The 18,949-nt window shown below is 51.0% G+C and overlaps 1 protein-coding gene across 1 annotated transcript in view; it reads right to left on the bottom strand.

The window, feature by feature from the left end:
* Positions 1–16,516, bottom strand: part of LOC149335411 (transcription factor 21-like) — a 39,759-nt gene extending 23,243 nt beyond the window's left edge. The window contains exon 1 of the mRNA XM_089553800.1: positions 16,213–16,516. The gene's annotated coding sequence lies outside the window, so the exon portion shown is untranslated. The remainder of the gene's footprint in view (positions 1–16,212) is intronic.
* Between the last annotated feature and the right edge of the window lie 2,433 nt (positions 16,517–18,949).

The raw sequence follows: 18,949 nt of genomic DNA, 5'->3' as shown, positions 1-18,949 counted from the left end.
TTCCATCCTGGCAAACCTCTCACAAATGAATGTAGGCACTCGCACTTACAACTACATCGCCGACTTTCTTCATAACCGTACAGCAGAACTTCACATTGCAGGCCTCCACAGCGAGAAGATCACACTAGGCACCCGAGGAACACCACAAGGAGCAGTCCTATCTCCGTTCCTTTTCAACACTACAATGAGAGGCCTCCCTCCGCTCCTGGAAGAGATACCTCACATTAAACATTCAATATATGCCGATGACATTACCCTGTGGACCAACTCTGGCTCTGGCGGGGAAATCCAAAACTCCCTCCAAACAGCAATCAATAAAGTACACTCCTTTGTACAGGAGAACGGGTTCACATGCTCCTCGACGAAGTCCGAATTACTAGTCATCAGGGACAGACGAGCTCGCCTGCCCGTACCCGACCTGCAAGAACCTATTGTGCTTCAAGTCGACACCCATCCCATACCTCCGGTCCGCACCATCCGCGTTCTGGGTATGTTAATACAGAACAACACGCAAAACTGGGAGGCCATTCAGCGCCTCCGCACCACAGCCAATCAGATCAACGGCCTTATCCGCCGCATCAGCACCCGCCGGAGAGGTATGAAGGAGGATGACCTCTGTCGGCTCACGCAAGCTTTCCTCATTAGCAGGATAGTCTACTCCTACCCCTACTATCACCTCCGCCGGAAGGACGAGGAAGCTGTGAACAGCATTATACGTTCAGCGTACAAAGCGGCACTGGGGCTACCTCAGTACGCCAGCACACAGCACCTCCTCCAACTCGGCATCTACAACACGTTCACAGAACTCATAGAGGCACACAAGACCGCCCAAATCCACCGCCTCTCACGCACTAAACACGGGCGGCTCATACTTGACCGTCTCAACATCAACCCCATAGGCGACGTCCACCCCACGACGCCCATTCCGATAGGGGTCTATAGCCGCCTAGTTATAAAACCAATCCCCAAAAACATGCTACCTGGCCGCCATGATACGCGCCGTCAGCTGAAAGCCCAAGCACTAGATGCCACATACCTTGCCGACGAACACGCAATATACGTAGATGCTGCACGGCAAAGTGCAAACACATACGTGGCTTGTGCAACCACGCCACAGTCTTCTCTCGTCACCGCCGCCACAGTAGTAGCTCACTCTCCGACAGCGGCAGAAGAAACCGCCATCACGCTGGCCATCGCTGACCCACGTACGCGCACAGTCCTCAGCGACTCCAAAAGAGCGATACAAAATTACTCGGCAGGTTTTATCTGCCACCCCGCTGCACGCATCATTCGCGGCTGCACTCCCGACCATAAGGTCAATCTGGTCTGGGTACCCGCCCACGCGGGAAACTCTGGAAACGAAGGGGTCGACCGACTAGCCCGAGGACTAACCAACCGGGCGGCCGGCCCCACGGACCCAGACGCTCTTGCCGAGGCTCCCCAGACCTTTGCCGAAATTACCAACCTCTACAGAGAGATGAGACGCCAGTTCCCGCCTTCACACCCCGACTTGAATCGAGCGCAAGCCACCTTGCTCCGCAGGTTGCAGACACACTCCATCCTTAGCCATTCTAGACTTTCACTCATCACAGACGGGGAATACTACCCCGTCTGCCAAAATTGTTACCAGGGAGAAATCGCCACCCAGGCTCACATCCTCTGGGGTTGCGCGGGAAATCCGCCCCCTCGAACCTTATTGCCAGCTCCCTCCGAAGACGGATGGAACCAACTCCTCAGAAGGCCAGACAAGAGCATCCAACTGGCACTCATTTCGTGGGCCCAGGAAGTCGCCCCCACCTGGGGGCCACACCAAGCCCACCTGCCCTAAATCCCGCCAATCTATGGCAATAAAGTTGTTTCTCTCTCTCTCTCTCTCCATTGGTTCGTTGTTGTTGCGACTGACAGAAGGATGAAAAGGAAAGTGCATGGCCCTGCCGACTGGCTCAAGCCGAGCCACCACCGCTGCCACGGGCAGATAGAGGAGAGTTCAAAGATAAGAGGAAAGAAAGAAAAAGAAAAGAAAAGACGCGCGTCGCAACAACCGCGTCCGCCGAAGCGGACGCTGGCTACGCTGGCTGAAAAAGATAAGCGGCCGAAGCCGCGAGCGGCCGAATCAGCGCTCCCATCTCCATTGGTTTCGCAGCTTAAAGCGCGACTGTGTCTACTGCTGGTTACAACAGACAACGGCGACGGCGACGCCGCAAAATGCTGAAACGGGCTCCAAAGAGCTGCGCTCTAAAATCTATTGCATGCCCCTTGTATCCAAACCTTATCTCCGCCGCCCTCATACCGATGGCCTGAAAATTAGAGCGCATCCCACATTTATCCCATTCCACCTTCTACACCTCTGGGAAGCCCGTCGCAGCCTCGTCCGCCGTTGGCGACGCCAGAAACACAATAGAAAGCTTAAAGCTCGAATTGCCGAGCTTACCCAGAAAGCGGCAGAGTACGCGGCCCAACTCGCCGACTCCAAATGGGTAGATAGATGCAACACGGCCGCGCGACAAATGTCCAGCCGAAACACGTGGCGTCTCTTTCGAGCCCTAATCGACCCAACACAAACACGAACCGAAACACAAAAACATTTGCACCGAGCCCTGCACGCTTTTTCTGGCAACACGACTCAACTGGCACAGAAACTTCGGGACCAGTATCTGTGTACAGCCCAAGACCCCCGTGGATCTGCGTACTCTTATGCAGGCAGACAGAACACGGAGCTGGATCAACCTTTCCAGCTCCATGATCTGCGGGCGGCTCTCGCCAAAATGAAACGGGGCACTGCGCCAGGACGGGATAAGGTCACCGTCAAGCTTTTGACGAACCTGCCCGACTTGGCATACCAGTCCCTCCTGGAATACGTCAATGCGATTTGGCGCGGGGACACCCTCCTGCCAATCGAATGGAAAACGGCTTTGGTCACTTTTATTCCTAAAGCTGGCAAACCAATTGACACAGATAACCTCCGCCCCATCTCTCTCACCTCATGTGTGGGCAAATTAATGGAGACGATGGTGCGGGATCGGTTATCTACATATCTTGAAAACAAACTAGTCTTTGCGAGCACCATGTTCGGATTCCGCCCACACAGATCCGCACAGGATGTCCTCCTGCAACTCAATCGGGAAGTCCTTGACCCCCTCGAATGCCCCCATAATGACCGGGTAGTACTCGCCTTGGATCTTAAAGGGGCATTTGACAATGTAACACATGAGATCATACTCACTAACCTAAGTCACACCGACTGTGGCCTCAATACATTCCAATACATAAGCCAATTTTTAATAGATCGTCAATCCTACATTCGAACTCAAGATAGAGACCACGGTCCTTACCTACTCGGCACGCGGGGAACCCCTCAAGGCGCGGTACTTTCCCCGCTGCTCTTCAATCTGGCCATGATGCACCTGCCGGCCCAGCTGAGTGGTGTCGCCGGCGTGCAGCACGCCCTGTACGCCGATGACATCACTCTGTGGGCCACGCAGGGCAGCACAGGAGACATTGAGACCAGCCTGCAAACAGCGGCGACGATAGTAGACCGCTACGCCCGCCGCTGCGGTCTTCAATGTTCCCCTCAAAAATCGGAATTTGTGCACCTCCGCCCCTCACAGAAGTGCACAACTAAAATATCTCTCTCTCTTGAGAGTGGTCCCATACGCGAAAGTGATGAGATACGGGTACTCGGACTCTACATCCACAAACACAGGCGGCCAGACACTACATTGGCCAAACTCCGTAAGGTGGGGGACCAGGTGGGCCGCATGGTCCGCCGGGTTTCCAACAAACGCGGAGGGTTACGAAGTAAAGATGCCTTGCGGCTGGCAAACGCCTTCGTAACTAGTCGAATTCTCTATTCGACTCCTTATCTCCACCTACGGAGACAAGAGGAGGACGCCCCTGAGGTCATCCTTCGCAAAATTGTTAAACGTGCCCTTGACCTCCCCATCACTACTTCAAACAGCCAGCTTATGGCTCTTGGGGTGGTGAATACTTTCCGGGAACTCCGGGAGGCGCACCTTACAAACCAGTACACGCGCTTATCGCTAACGGAGTCGGGTTGCCGCCTTCTTGCTCGACTCCATATCCAACACACCCCTCCAATGGAAGACAGGTTTCGCATCCCGGAACTGTGGAGACGTGCCCTCCACGTGCGGCCTCTTCCAGCAAACATGTCACATGAAGACCATAATGGTCGGCGCCTGGCACGAGCGGAAGCGCTAGCCCGATATTATGGCAACAAAACAGGTGTATACTACGTGGACGCCTCCGGCCCTCACCACGGGGGATGGTACACGGCCACGGTAGTTCACAACAGCAACACAGTTAACGGCCTAACTTTCAGAGCCCGCAGTGCAACACAAGCAGAAGAGGTCGCGATTGCTCTCGCGGCCTCACATTCCAATTCAAAATACATAATCACCGACTCGCGAGGGGCCTGTCGGAACGTCGAACAAGGCTGCACTCCCTTCCTAGCCTATCGAATATACCAAAATTGCATACGGGATACGGACCCCGCACACCGTTACCTCATATGGGCCCCTGCTCATCAGGGGTTGGCAGGAAACGAGGCAGCAGACGCAGCCGCCCGCGCGCTCTCTCACCGGGCTGTTTTCTCCTCCCCGTCCGATCAGAAACCCGATTTTAATCCGGTCTATACATTCAAAGATATTACAACATATTATCAAAATTGTCATCGCCTTTACCCTAGCCCATGTAAAGGCCTGAAGAAGGCGGATGAGCGGCTCCTTCTCCGCCTTCTCACCAATACATTGCTGTGCCCGGCAGCGCTAAAACATTTTGACCCCTCCTTTAGCGGCAGCTGCCCACACTGTAGTGCAGTGTCTTCTGACACTTATCACATGGTGTGGGCCTGCCCCTCCAACCCCGCTATTCCCCCCATCCCCAACCCAACCCGGGAGGACTGGGAGGCGACCCTGCTCGGCTGCCACGACTTACAGGCCCAACAAGCCTTAGTCGGGCGCGCCCGGGCGGCGGCAACCGCCACTGGGGTCCCATACTAGGGACCTCCACCTTGTGTTTGTAAGGATCGGTCCCATACGGGCTGATCCAAACATACCTCCTGCTCATTCGTAATAAATGTTTTCACCACCACCACCATCCCATTCCTTCTACGCAGATGGTTTGGTTTGTTGGAGCTTAACGTCCCGAAGCAACTCAGGCTATGAGGGACGCGCCGTAGTGAAGCGCTCCGGAAATTTCGACCACCTGGGGTGGGGTTCTTTGACGTGCACTGACATCGCACAGTACACGGGCCTCTAGAATTTCGCCTTCATCGAAATTCAGCCGTCGCGGCCGGTATCGAGCCCGCGTCTTTCGGGTCAGCAGCCGAGCGCCGTAACCACTCAGCCACCGCGGCGGGTTTCTACGCAGATGACATCACCCTGTGGGAAATGTCGGCGAAATGGAGGAAACCCTCCAAGCGGTAGCGGACGCGGTAGCCGGGTGCGCGGCCTGTATAGGCCTCGCATGCTCGCCGACCAAATCCGAAATCCTGCTGCTCTACCCGACCGCGGACCGTCACAAAAAGGGAAACCTTCTATACAAGTGAAGGTCGACGGCCTCCCAGTACCGGAGGTACAGAAACTCCGCATTCTGGGAATGTTCAACCAAAGCAACGGCCTCAATACAGAGACCATCTCCAAACTCTCGATCATGACACATCAAACCATCAGGCCAATCGAAAGAATAGCAAACAAGCACCGATGCATGCGAGAACATGACCTCAGGCGGTTAGTGCAAACATTCGTGATAAGCAGAGTGGTATACTCACTCCCTTATCTTCACCTCACACAAACAGAAGTGGACAGAGTAAACTCGCTAATAAGACAGGCCTACAAATCGGCCCTAAATATCCCACAAGGGACCTCGAACAACAGACTTTTCCGCATGGGGGTCCACAACACTCTACAAGAACTGACTGAGGCCCACCGCACAGCACAGTTGGACAGACTATCCTCCACAAACACGGGCAGACACATTCTAGCCGCACTAAACATTCTACCAACGGATCTCCCTCCGGACAACATCCACATTATTCCTAAACAAATCAAGGAAAATCTTATCGTCCACCCACTACCCAAGAACGTACACCCAACACACAACCGGGAAAGGCGCGGAGCGCACGCGCCAGAGCCCTGTATAAAAAAACACGCGGACAACGAAGACGCAGTCTACGTAGACGCGGCAGAATATCCATGCAACCCGGCGTACGCCCTAAGGATGGTGTTACACGACCTCAGACACAAGGCTTCAGGCTCGATAAGGGCAACCACCTCCCTCGAAGCGGAAGAGGCGGCCATAGCACTGGCCATAGCATCTTCCACTGCCAAACTCATAATGAGCGACTCCAAAGCCGCAATCAGGAATTTTACAAAGGGACAGATCCATTCTGCCACCTTCAAAATTCTTCAATGAAGCCCCTACGGCCCCAGAACAATTCATTTAGTTTGGGGGCCAGCCCACGCAGGCAACCACGGAAACGAGGAGGCGCACTCTATTGCTCGATCGTATACGTCAACCGAGCAGGCCGAACAGTCGAGAGGGATTGCGCGCGGGACAGACCAATCACCAATGAAATCACGCTACACTCTGGAGAGGAAAGGCTCACATATCCACCACCACACCACACCCTCCCAAAGAAACAACACACTATAGGGAGGCAACTCCAGTCCAGAACGTTTCCTTCACCGGCCTATCTGGCACTAATACACCCGGATCAATACAAGCCAGAATGCTCTCTTTGTGGGGCTCTGAGAGCAAACTTCGAACACATACTCTTCATATGCCGGGGTGGTGGTGAAAACATTTATTACGAATGAGCAGGGGGTATGTTTGGATCAGCCCGTAAGGGACCGATCCTTACAAACACTAGGTGGAGGTCCCTAGTATGGGTACCCAGTGGCGGTTGCCGCCGCCCGGGCGCGCCCGACTAAGGCTTGTTGGGCCTGTAAGTCGTGGCAGCCGAGCAGGGTCGCCTCCCAGTCCTCCCGGGTTGGGTTCGGGATGGGGGGAATAGCGGGGTTGGAGGGGCAGGCCCACACCATGTGATAGGTGTCAGAAGACACTGCACTACAGTGTGGGCAGCTGCCGCTAAAGGAGGGGTCAAAATGTTTTAGCGCTGCCGGGCACAGCAATGTATTGGTGAGAAGGCGGAGAAGGAGCCGCTCATCCGCCTTCTTAAGGCCTTTACATGGGCTAGGGTAAAGGCGATGACAATTTTGATAATATGTTGTAATATCTTTGAATGTATAGACCGGATTAAAATCGGGTTCCTGATCGGACGGGCAGGAGAAAACAGCCCGGTGAGAGAGCGCGCGGGCGGCTGCGTCTGCTGCCTCGTTTCCTGCCAACCCCTGATGAGCAGGGGCCCATATGAGGTAACGGTGTGCGGGGTCCGTATCCCGTATGCAATTTTGGTATATTCGATAGGCTAGGAAGGGAGTGCAGCCTTGTTCGACGTTCCGACAGGCCCCTCGCGAGTCGGTGATTATGTATTTTGAATTGGAATGTGAGGCCGCGAGAGCAATCGCGACCTCTTCTGCTTGTGTTGCACTTCATATGCCGAGAACTCCAACCACCCTCTTGCTGGAACCTGACAGACCTAGAAGGTTGGGAGATCGCGGTCTCTAGCTCACAGCCGGCCACACAGAAGAGGCAGGTGGAATGGGCGGAGAAGGTCGCCAGAAGTCATGAACTGATGGCCGCCATCCGGGATTAAGAACAAAGCCAACCAAACTTCCCCTAACGCCTTCCCTTACTTGGTTCGTCAAAAAATTTAAGGGGCACTTTGACTGTCTAAAGTGCGTAGAGGCGAAAGCGTTTTCCGTACCACTTTGCCTATGTGACACTGGTGCCGTCACCACTGGATGACGTCACACATAATTGATGACGAAGTAATGGAAATTACTAATTAATGACTAATTACTGATTAATCACTCAGCACTAATTGAATGCTAATTAATGGCGCTTAAGCTTCGCCTTTAGGAGTGGAACGCGACAGCGTGTTGTAGCGCTGCCAGGGAGTCCACGGAACGCCACCGTCCGTTCGGCGCGATGCCTTGCCCTTTGAACGCAACGCTTTTTGAGAAAAGGAAATGGCGCTGTAATTCTCAGTCATCTCGTTGGACACCTTAACCGCACCGTACAGGAAGGGAGGAAGTGGCAGTGAAAGAAGAAAGAGGGGTCGTAATGAAGAAACTGAAGATTGTAATTGATGAAAGGAAATTATGCGGTAACTGTCTCACATATCTCGGTGGACACCCGTCAAAACGCGGACACATCTGTCGACACGGCTGCCGACACGGACGCAGACACGGCTGCCGACACGGATTGCTAATGACAGCATGAGGCATTAAAGCGGACACATCTGTCGACACGGCTGCCGACACGGACGCAGACACGGCTGCCGACACTGATTGCTAATGACAGCATGAGGCATTAAAGGACCCGCCGCGGTGGCTTAGTGGTAAGGCGCTCGTCTACCGAGCCGGAGTACTCGGGTTCGAACCCGACCGCGGCGGCCGCGTTTCGATGGAGGCGAAACGCAAGAGGCGCCCGTGTGCTGTGCGATGTCAGTGCGCGTTAAAGGGCCACTGCCCAGGGTCCGGACATTTTTGAAAAACTAGCCCACTGCATAGATGAGGCATCGAAGATAACCTCTGCAAAATACTAGAGCCATGCGCGCCCCGAAAAGCTGCGAAAATTCAAATCAAAGCCCGTTCGTTCTTTCCTTCCTTCAAAAACGGGCCCGGCCCACTACTCTGCACCCCGCTGACGTCAAGGGGGGCTACTTTCGCTAAAGGCACTCCATTGGTGCATCGTTCTGACTGACGGGAGAAGGTTGGGCGTAGTCTTGGCGTCGCGTCGTCTGCACAAGGCTTTCCGCAGCGCCTTCTGTTCTGGCTCATGCCTACAAACCCGCATGAAGGAACAAAAAAAAAAAAAAACTGCGGAGGGAGCGTGCGGCGACAGCCTTGAACCCTAGCCATAAAAAGTAAAAAAATAGTAAAACTGAGGGAGTTGGTTCGCCCCCTCGCCTCCCCCCCCCCCCCCCCCCCCCCCCCCCGCCGTGATCACGTCACGAGACGCTCTGCGTGCGCGCTCCCTTCTCAGTTTCTTTTCTTCTATGCGAGCCCCCCAAAACAAGGTTTTAATTAGTAGTGCAGCAGAGCCTTTCCCTCGCTCGCCGACTTGGCCGCTCCGCACACCACCGCTTATCTTTCGTGCATCTTGCGTACGCCTTGACTCCAATGAATGACATATGCTTTGGAGCGGAGAAAAGACACAAACACACAGAACACAAACACGCATGGAGAAAAGCAAACGGGCGGTTGCCGGGTCCGCGCTTCGCCGTGTGTTTCGAACACAACCGACTTCCGCCCCTCCGCTCGTGAAACGGTGGGGAGGCCTAAAAGAAAATGAAAAGGTGGCTCGTTAACTGGGAATGACAAACAGATGTATGAAAGGATGCGCTCGCTAACAAGTCTAGGTGGTCGAGCCGATCGCGCCTCTCGATCGTTCAGTGTGCGGAGAAAATGCAAAAACCAAGAAAAGAATTCTATTGAAGGCGGGGCCATGACGTCGCCCTGTGACGCACTCCACAGACACCACGCCTCCGGCTTACACCGGAGAAGGAAGGGGTGATTTTGCCTTGCCGAGCCTACTCGACGAGGAGCGGGAGAGAAGAATTTCGAGGAGGGAATGGAAGGAGAGGAGGCTCGCTCAAAGAGAGGTAGAGAGTGTCTGCTGCGCTGGGGTGGGCACAGGCCCTTTAAAGATCCCCAGGTGGTCTAAATTATTCCGGAGACCTCCACTACGGCACCTCTTTCTCTCTTTCTTCTTTCACTCCCACCTTCCTCCCTTCCCTTACGGCGCGGTTCAGGTGTCCGCCGAGATATGTGAGACAGTTACTGCGCAATTTCCTTTCCTCAAAAACCAATTTACATTTACATGCATTAAAGGTTTTCGCCCTAATAAAGTTTCTACTTACCTACCTTGCATGCCCCTCACTATGCATGATAACGTTTTTCCGTCGGCAAAGTTTTATTAGCGCCCACCGCGGCGGCTTAGTGGTAATGAGGAGGAGGAGGAGGAGAGAGACTTTATTGAATACAGCAGAGGTCTGCCTGGCTTTATGGTTAGGCAAGTGCGCTCAGAGCTGCTACGGAGGGTTCAAGCCCGGCCGCGGCGGCCGCGTTTCGATGGAGGCGGTACGCATATAGGCATCCATGTGCTGTGCAATGTCAGTAGGTGTTAAAAAATTGGCAGAGGCTCAGCTTGGTTAAGCCCGGAAATTGCGAAAGCGATTTCATCCGTTTCTTCAGCCCGCATCCGCCGTGTCTACCGCCGCTCTGCGCCGACGACATGTTGTTGCGACATGATGGATGTCCAACACCCATGTCCAACTACCAGCAGAACCAAGCGCAGCCAGGTGTTATTGCTTTCGCAATCAGCCAGGCTTAACCAAGCTAAGCCTTCAACCAATTTAGCAAGCCACTCTTCTTTCTGTTCCGGCGTTTCTTCCGCACGGCGTTTTCTTCTCTTGTGATTATATCGCTCCGCACTACTCATAGATTCTTTTAAGAGCGCCCATCAAATACGCACGTTGCTTCGCCAACCATTGTTCCCTTTCTTCGTCTGTTTATTCGGCACTGCGCCGTCGCTTGGCCGCGGCACACCGTTCCAGCCTCGCCTTGCACGCATCCTCCGACATAGCACAGCACTGCGAGGAGCACAGCCGCAGCCCCGTTTTATCCCTGTCTAGCGAGCGCCCTCACTCGGCAGCTGCACCGGAGCGAAGGATGAGCCTCTATCGATGAGACGAGTTGGGCCCTCAGCTCTCCTCTTCTCGTGACGTCACGCGGTCACGTGTAGCGCGCCGCAGCTCCGCCGGAGTGAAGGATGAACCTCCATCGATGGCAGAAAAGTGCAAGCAGTATTGCTTTCGCCATAAAATCTCCAGGGGACCAAAATTTTTTCGGATCTCTTCAGTATACGGCCCCCTTTCTTCCGTTTAAGGCGAAAGCCTTACTAGCCCCATTGCGAGAAAAGCCGGTGGCGTGCGAGCCGCCATGGTGGCTCAGTGGTTAGGGCGCTCGCGTACTGAGCCAGAGTTCCCGGGCTTGAACCCGGAAGCGGCGCCTTATAGCTTACATGTGCTAGTCAAGTTGCAGGCTAGCTTGCGACAGGGATTCGAAGCGACGGCATATATACACCTTCAAGTATATGCCTTCTCGGAATCTATACTTTTTTACCCGGAGGCGTGGTTGAGTTGTCCATCGGTATGTGAGACAGTTACTGCGCCATTTATAATTGCGAAAGCAATACTACTCAAAAGAACGGCCTTTCGCGTAGCGGCGGCCACTTGCCACGTTTGACCTTTAGAATGACCTCTGACGTCATACCATGCCTATAGTGACTCAAAACGTGTCGTCATAGCAGGAGCGAGAGACGGGCTACCAACTCGGCTCGTCGGGTAACGGCGGCCGCTTGGCACGGCGCGCCGCGCTCTACCCACTAGAGGCGCTGCACATGCAGTATAAAACACCTGCTTTCGCAACCTAGCAGGCTTAACAAAAGCTAAGCCCCCGCCGGTTTTTTCCTCAAAACCAATTTTTGTATTAAAATCGTGACGCCACCGCTCGCCGTACAGCATTGCGGGTAGTGTCATATGAATTTTCGTTGCAATACAGCATACTCTCCTACTATAGTCATGTTGGAGGTTATACCTCATGGCAGGCATTCGAACCAAGTGTCCGAGTGTTTCAATGGGATAAAATTGGTTCTTGAGGAAAAAAGAATGGCGCAGTATCTGTCTCGCATATCTCGTTGAACACCTGAACTGCGCCGTAAGGGAAGGGAGGGGTGAAGGAGAACGAGAGAAAGAGATGTCATAGTGGAGGTCTCCGGAATAATTTCGACCAGCTGGGGATCTTTAGCGTACACTGACATCGCACAGCACGCGGGCGCCTTCTGCTTTTCGCCTCCATCGAAACGCACTCGCCGCGGCCGGGTTCGTTGAACTCTACTTCTTACTCAGAAAATTTCATTAAAAAGCTTTTTCCCACCGGATTCAAAGTTGTGACGTCTACACCGAAGAGGATCCTGTGATACTCGTTTTGAGTCAATGGCCTAGCCCCTCCCATACCCAACAATTCTGGACAAAAGCATTTTTGAGCTGGCAGCAGTTTGTGAACGCTATTTCTTTACTATAATGTAAGATTTCAGCATAACAATCAATATATCCTTCGACCGCCCGACGGCAGTCCTGAATACTTTTTGCTATTAGCGTTTTTGCTGTCGTAAAAAGCGTTCCCCATTGGATTTCGTTGGCAGTCCTAACTGCTCGATGCAATCGATAGAAACACGTTAAAATAAAGATTTTGTTATACATCAGAATGCTGGACCATTGCCTTCAATATTTTCATAGCAGTACCTTACAATTTTCTAATATACAAAATTTTTATCCAAGAATGTTCGACATGGCGTACAAAAAACTGTGTCGATGCAGCGCAGTTTACAAACGAAATATACCTGTGATATGGGCACCTGTGTTCCATTTTTAGGCCTTTTCTAGCTTTGTGGTGCTAGCTATGTTCATTCGTACAAACTGTACGGTACCGGGTCTGCCTTTATAAAAAAAAAAAACGACATGTTCAGCGTGTGGTGAGAGCCAACTTCGAGCACTCTACTACAGTTTACAGTACTAGTCGCCTCGAGACCGGGGAGCTCATTGAAAGCGACGAGAAACGGGTCAGCGGAGGTAACGCAACAGTCATATCCACACTTGAGGCTCCAGCCAATCGGCGTACACCGAAGGGGACACTTCCAAAATGCGGGCCCATATGTTTTACTTGAGGCATTCAGCGGGTACAATCTCGAAAAAAATTGCTCCTTAGGAAATACTGCTACGGACAATAAGTATTAGGGTGTCAGGAGACAAAGACAGCACGCATAATTCCTTTAGTTGAAAATGAATCTGTTCTTTTCGTGAAATATGTACCAACAAACCCAACTAGCCACGTTACTGAAGTTTCAAGTTTCAGCAGAAATCTATTCAAACTTCCGAATAATCTGACTTACGTGGGCAGACAAGCTGTACGTTGTCAATTTCGTTTCTAAACACAGCTGCAAGTTTTACCGCACCGTTTCCTTTCCCCGTAACCGCCTCCTCCAAGCACAGCTGCCATACAGCAACGGCATCCTACACTGCAGCGGTGGCGTACTGAAACGTTTGTTGAAATCGGTCTAAAATGATCTTTACTATACAAGCGCAACGCTGATAACACCGCACTTCTCGAGTGCTCCCTTCACAGCAAAGCAAGTCTTTCTGCAGCAGATATCGAGACGTAGGTGGGATGTGCCATCGTCAGTGGAAATTAATAATTGAGACACAGGAATACTTTTTGCTTTGTGGCGCTAAAGCGATACTTCTTTAATATTTTATACCACTTTGCTCCAAGCCTTTTGTTCATTGCACACCCCCCGGATATAGGTTGTTCCACTATTGCAGCCTAGCGAATGATGATTCACCTCCCTCCCCTTCCTGACACGCATCCCCTCCCACACCACTTTCCTTCCCCACCCCCGGGGCCTTCCTCCTCGGAGCGAAGGCCCTATATAATCCCTGCCGATGATGAACGCTTTGCCCAGACGAAGACAAGTCCCCTTGTCGAAACGTTGGCTCCAGCAACCTGAGGTTTTCCCCTCCCTTGCTCATTTTGTGATCGCCAAGGACCATCTACCGCACCCTCTCTCTACCATTTGCTCCAAGAGGTCATGCCACGCTCATGGCGACGCTGCAAACACAATTTAGCTTGACGCAAAAAGCTACAAGTATGGTATGCTTTTTATGGAGCATTTGTCTGCATGTATATACTCCCGTATGATTTATTTTAACGGACATATCAAGGAAGCCAACTGTTCAAGAATAGCTTAGTGGAATAGTTTTTTTTTATCCGTGGTGTTCACTTTATCACTCTGCCGGAAATCAAGCTATACCTGAGAAACAATTGGTTCAAAAGTAGAAGAAACAGAGCCATTTTGTGGGTCAAGTGGAGTGCTGTGTTCCGCAATGTGGATTTTCTCCTATAGCAGTCTGTTTGTTTTTAGAGTGACATGTCGTCGAACAGACGAATCACTCTACACATCCTATCATATTTAATGGTTAGCAGGAACCCCGCAGAAACGTCACTAATAACAATGTCTGCAGCATATATAGCAGTCAACATTTTCAACGGGCACATAAGCAGGCAGTGGGGAGCTATTTTGACCCCAGGTTATATGGATATATGCGTGAAAATATAACAGCAGACTCGCTCGCCTGTGTGGGTACCGAGTGGGCGCCAAACATCCCCAGTGAACAGAATCCCATCGAAAGTTAGAAGAAACGCAGTCTACTCAAACACTTCAATATCGCAACGAGAATCTCGTACATACAATGCAGACAGTGCGAAATGTGGAGTTCCCTGCAGAGCCAGCCCCCAAAATGCAAATTAAGCAATGACCAACCATTCTCCTTCCATATTATATGAAACTACCCAGAAAAAAAATATTTAGAAAGATTACGAAGAAATTCCCTCTGTGTATTTGAACCTGTGTGGCCGCCACAAGCCACCTGTTTATATATCAATGAAACATGTAAAAAAGGTATTGTAATTGCGCATAGGCTAAAATAAACATCAGAAATACCTTTAACATAAAAAGTCGCATAACGTCTACCATAGCATAAAATTTTCTTCTTCAGACGCTTCTTTGCTCGTATCGTTTTTAACTACATGTACCCTGTCCAGCTTGCACCAAGGTCTGACTTGGAGTGGCTGAAAGGAAAAGATACATGACCTTATCGCCACGTCCAGAAGCCTCGCTATATAACCCCCCCCCCCCTTCCTTTCATGCCGACCTACCATGGCAAGCTACATCACGTGACGAAAGATGGCAGATTCTATACAGAACCCGCAACCCTGCCCGCATTTTCTTTGAGGCTCAGATCGGACGGCATCCACTTTTATTAGCAGGTGAACGCTGCAGTTTTCGGTTAACACGTACTATACTGACCGGTCGGCCCGCACGCCTACCTCTAATTCTTTCATTTCATTTCTACCTCTCCTCGTTTTATGTGTGCCGTATGGTGTGTGACATAAAGTCTCACGAAAGGCGAAAAAACCGTGTTTGACACCTTGCTCATCCTCTGAATGGCTATCCGTGAGAGGGGTTGTGGGTTGGTTGGATGATGACCTACATTAAGATATAAACTGCGCAGTGATGTCATCATCATCAGCCTGACTACGCTCATTGCAGGGCAAAGGCCTTAGGCATTCTCCATTAACTCTAATCCCCAAGTGTTCCCAATCCAGGCCTCGGAACATCTCCTGTAAACAGGCGGTGAATAGCATTGGCGAGATCGTGTCTCCCCGCCTGGCACCCCTACTTATTGCAATTTTATTGCTGACCTCATGAAATGCTATGGTAGCTGTGTAGTCGTTGTAGATAGCTTCCAATATTTTCACAGAAGACTCTTCTACACCCTGATTCCGCAATGCCTGCATGAATGCTGAGGTTTCCACTGAGTCAAGTGCTTTCTCGTAATCAAGGAACGCTACATATGGGTTGGTTATATTCTGCGCATTTCTCTATCACCTGACTGATAGTGGAAATATGGTTCATTGTCGAGTACCCTTTACGAAAGCCTGTCTGATCATTTGGCAGATTGAAGCCTAAGGGTGTCCTGACTCTATTAGAGATTACCTTAGTAAATGTAGGAAACCGACAGTGCGCTGATCGGTCTGAACTTTTTCAAGTCCTTGACGTCTCCTTTCTTATGCATTAAGATAATGTTAGCGTTCTTCCAAGCTTCTGGTATGCTTGAGGTCATAAGGCATTGCGTATACAGGGTGGGTAATTTTTCTAGCACAATGTCCCCTTCGTCCTTCAAGAGATCTGCTGTTACCTGATCCTCACCAGCTGTTTTGCCCCTTTGCGCAGTGACGACATGGAGCTAAAAGGACGATCAGGGCACTCTCAGAGAGGAGGTAAACAGTCGACCTGTGCACGGTCATGTCGCTCTATAAAAGGTCAATAGCAGCGCTCTGCTATGCTCGATTTTATCATTGTGTGTCCTCCCTGTAAACATTGCTTTTCCCATGACCCATCACTGTAAAAAGAAGTAAAGGACATAGCGTCCTTGGACAGACTTACCTTCGCTACGGTTAACCCTTTCCTTTCCGGCCAGTCCTTCCGTCTGCTTGTCGTCAAGGTCTTCTCGAAGCAACGACACGAGGAGACGCAAACAACGCAGCGAGGAGCACGACGACCCCGAAGAAATCAAAAACTCAAGTTCATCACGACCCGACACTACAGTCAGCAGCGCACAAAAGCAGCCGGTGGAACGCGAAGAGTCTCGCAACCTAGCGTCTAGCGCACGTGGTTTCGGCGAAGCCGAAGAAGATGCCTTATCGACCGACAAATTGCGCCAGGCGGACCGGGAGTCTACAAGAAGACCGCCTTTCAAAAGACCTTCTACTTGACGCGAGCCAAGAAGCTGGTGCTCGCATTCGGCTCCGCTAGAAAGACATTCTGATTTTTTTAGTGCGGCGTTTTGCTTTCTTCGAAACTTCGCACCCGGAGACGCGCTTTTTCCTCCTCTACACTTTCGGTGTGGTCGGGCGCCGAAAGCAACGTCTTACCAGACCCTAGAGAAAAACGAACAAGCTAATAACACGCTCGCGATCGAGGTGGGTGGAGTCCCGCTGGTTACGGGCTCAACGAAAAGGGGGAGAGGGGGGTCGTCTGTGAGTTCGTGTGTGTGCGTTAGTGTGAAGCGGGGCTCAAGGGGAAAGAAGGACACCCTGGGAGCGTGCCCGGGGTGCCAGCGACGAGCGGAGAAGGCTCAGCCGTCGCTCTGTGCCGAGCGAAAGAAAGATTCGAACCCCGAGTCGTCGCCGCTGTGGAGGCGTGGCTTAGCCCCTCCCTTCACTCTCGCCGCCACGCCTGCTGCCTGTAATCTCACCGCCTTTTTGCACCCTTCGTCCGACTAGCGGCTGTCTGGTTTTGTTGAGTTCACAGAGTTACGACGAATGTCGAGACGCAGACGTGCTTCACACGAGGATCGCCTTGAGTGACGAAGTGGGGTCCCGGCGGTTTCACTGGAATGATGGCTTGTATATATATGTGGGAATATATGCGCAGCAACGTGCGTCCTTCAGGCAACCCCAGCTGGTGCATAAGCATTAATTTTAAAGTTAATTAATTAGTGCTACGCAGCTGCTTTTGTAGGCTGTACGTGAGAGGACGTAAATGAGCGTATAGGTCAAGCAATACGGGAGGAATGTGTCACGTGACGAGAAGGAATCAGCAGTATGGGGGAAGGAGGATGTTAGAGACGGACATCGAAGGAAAGATCAAACGGGGATGACCAGAGTATATGGAGAGAAGATGTGCAGAGAGGTATTCGAGAGAAGAAACGGTCAGTGGTTAAAGCTCGGTACAGGAAGAAGCAGAAGGCAGTGGTTAAAATCAGCGACCCAGCTTAATTAAGTTGGATAACGTGACTGAGGAAGAAAAAAAAATACGTTGGGAAACGTTTGATTCGCGCGCTTATCAACCAAATATATTTGTTCTTCTGCGTCGAAGTTTAGACCCGTTAAGGGGTCATGCGTCTAGAGGAAAACTACTTGCAAAATAAAAAGAACAGTTGTGCTAATTATTAACCCCATACTTGTGATGTGCTCCATTTCGTATTTATCCTCCCTGCGCTTAGCGCATGAACCGAATCAAATTATGGAAACGTGGTCAATGAGGAAGTGCGGTAGGCTGTACACGATTACATCACCTTCATGATTGCAGCATTTGTAGTACTCTTAAAAGACATCAGGTGGGGCATTATATAGAAGGGGGAGAGGGGGGGGGGGAGTGGCTGATAAAGATAGCATGAACATAGATGGGCAAAACGGAAGCAGTAATGAATCAAAAGCGCTCGATTAAAAAGTTACAGAAAGAAGAAGGCGCTGCCGTGAAAATGCGAGATAGCAACATTCTATACTGCAAGATGACGCATTTGGCCTTCTTTGAATCTAATGGAATAACATTCGATGACAACATGTCCGGGAAGCTGAATATAATCTTGTATAGCAGCTGGCAAAGAAAGGCGTTAGTTGATCCACGTAAGCGCTGGATGCTCATGGAACTGAACAGACGGTATGACGTGCGAGCTGGTGGAGCTGGAAGTGACTAACGCAGATTAGAGATGTTGTGATATAGTTCATGGAACAGATTTTGGTGAGATATAGTGCGTCTGAGGGCTAGTGGGCTAATTCCGAGAGATAACTAAATACTACTAATGCTGAGTCGAAGATCATAATTTGAAAGTATAAAATGGCCTGCGCGGTTCTGGATGGATTCAGTTTCGTTAATTAACCAAGCCCGATGAGCGGAAGAAATTGTTCAAGCGTATTCGAGCTTCGTGCGGATAAAAGTTTTGCACGCACGTTTACGGATGGAAGGCAGTGATTGCGAAAGTGACTTTCTGAAGAAGCTCGGTGTTCTTGAAGTGTCAACAGCGAGTTTTGTTATACGCTCGTTTCATGCCAGTTTTGTTGCTGTTTAAGACGCTTATATACTTACATGAATGTACCTGTGATATGATATATGAGTTTAGTGAATACGCATAGTTAATTTATTTATTTATTTACAGAAGACTGCTGGCTTTATTGCAAAGCCTTAAGCAGGAGTGGGTGTCAAATACACTTTGACAAAAAGAAAACCTCCTTGAGGCACACGCAACTCAGCACACAATACCGAAAAAATGAACGACGAAAATAAACAACATTATATAATACTAGACGACATCTCGCGTCAAAATGTTGGAACATTTACTTGAGACTTGCATGCATAGGCATTCAGTTACGTTGACTTCTCTAATCCAACCTGAGCACCA

The sequence above is a fragment of the Amblyomma mixtum genome, chromosome 7, assembly GCF_055824585.1.
Source record: "Amblyomma mixtum isolate Tamu chromosome 7, ASM5582458v1, whole genome shotgun sequence".
NCBI lineage: Eukaryota > Metazoa > Arthropoda > Arachnida > Ixodida > Ixodidae > Amblyomma > Amblyomma mixtum.
This window is presented reverse-complemented; position numbering and strand designations above follow the sequence as displayed.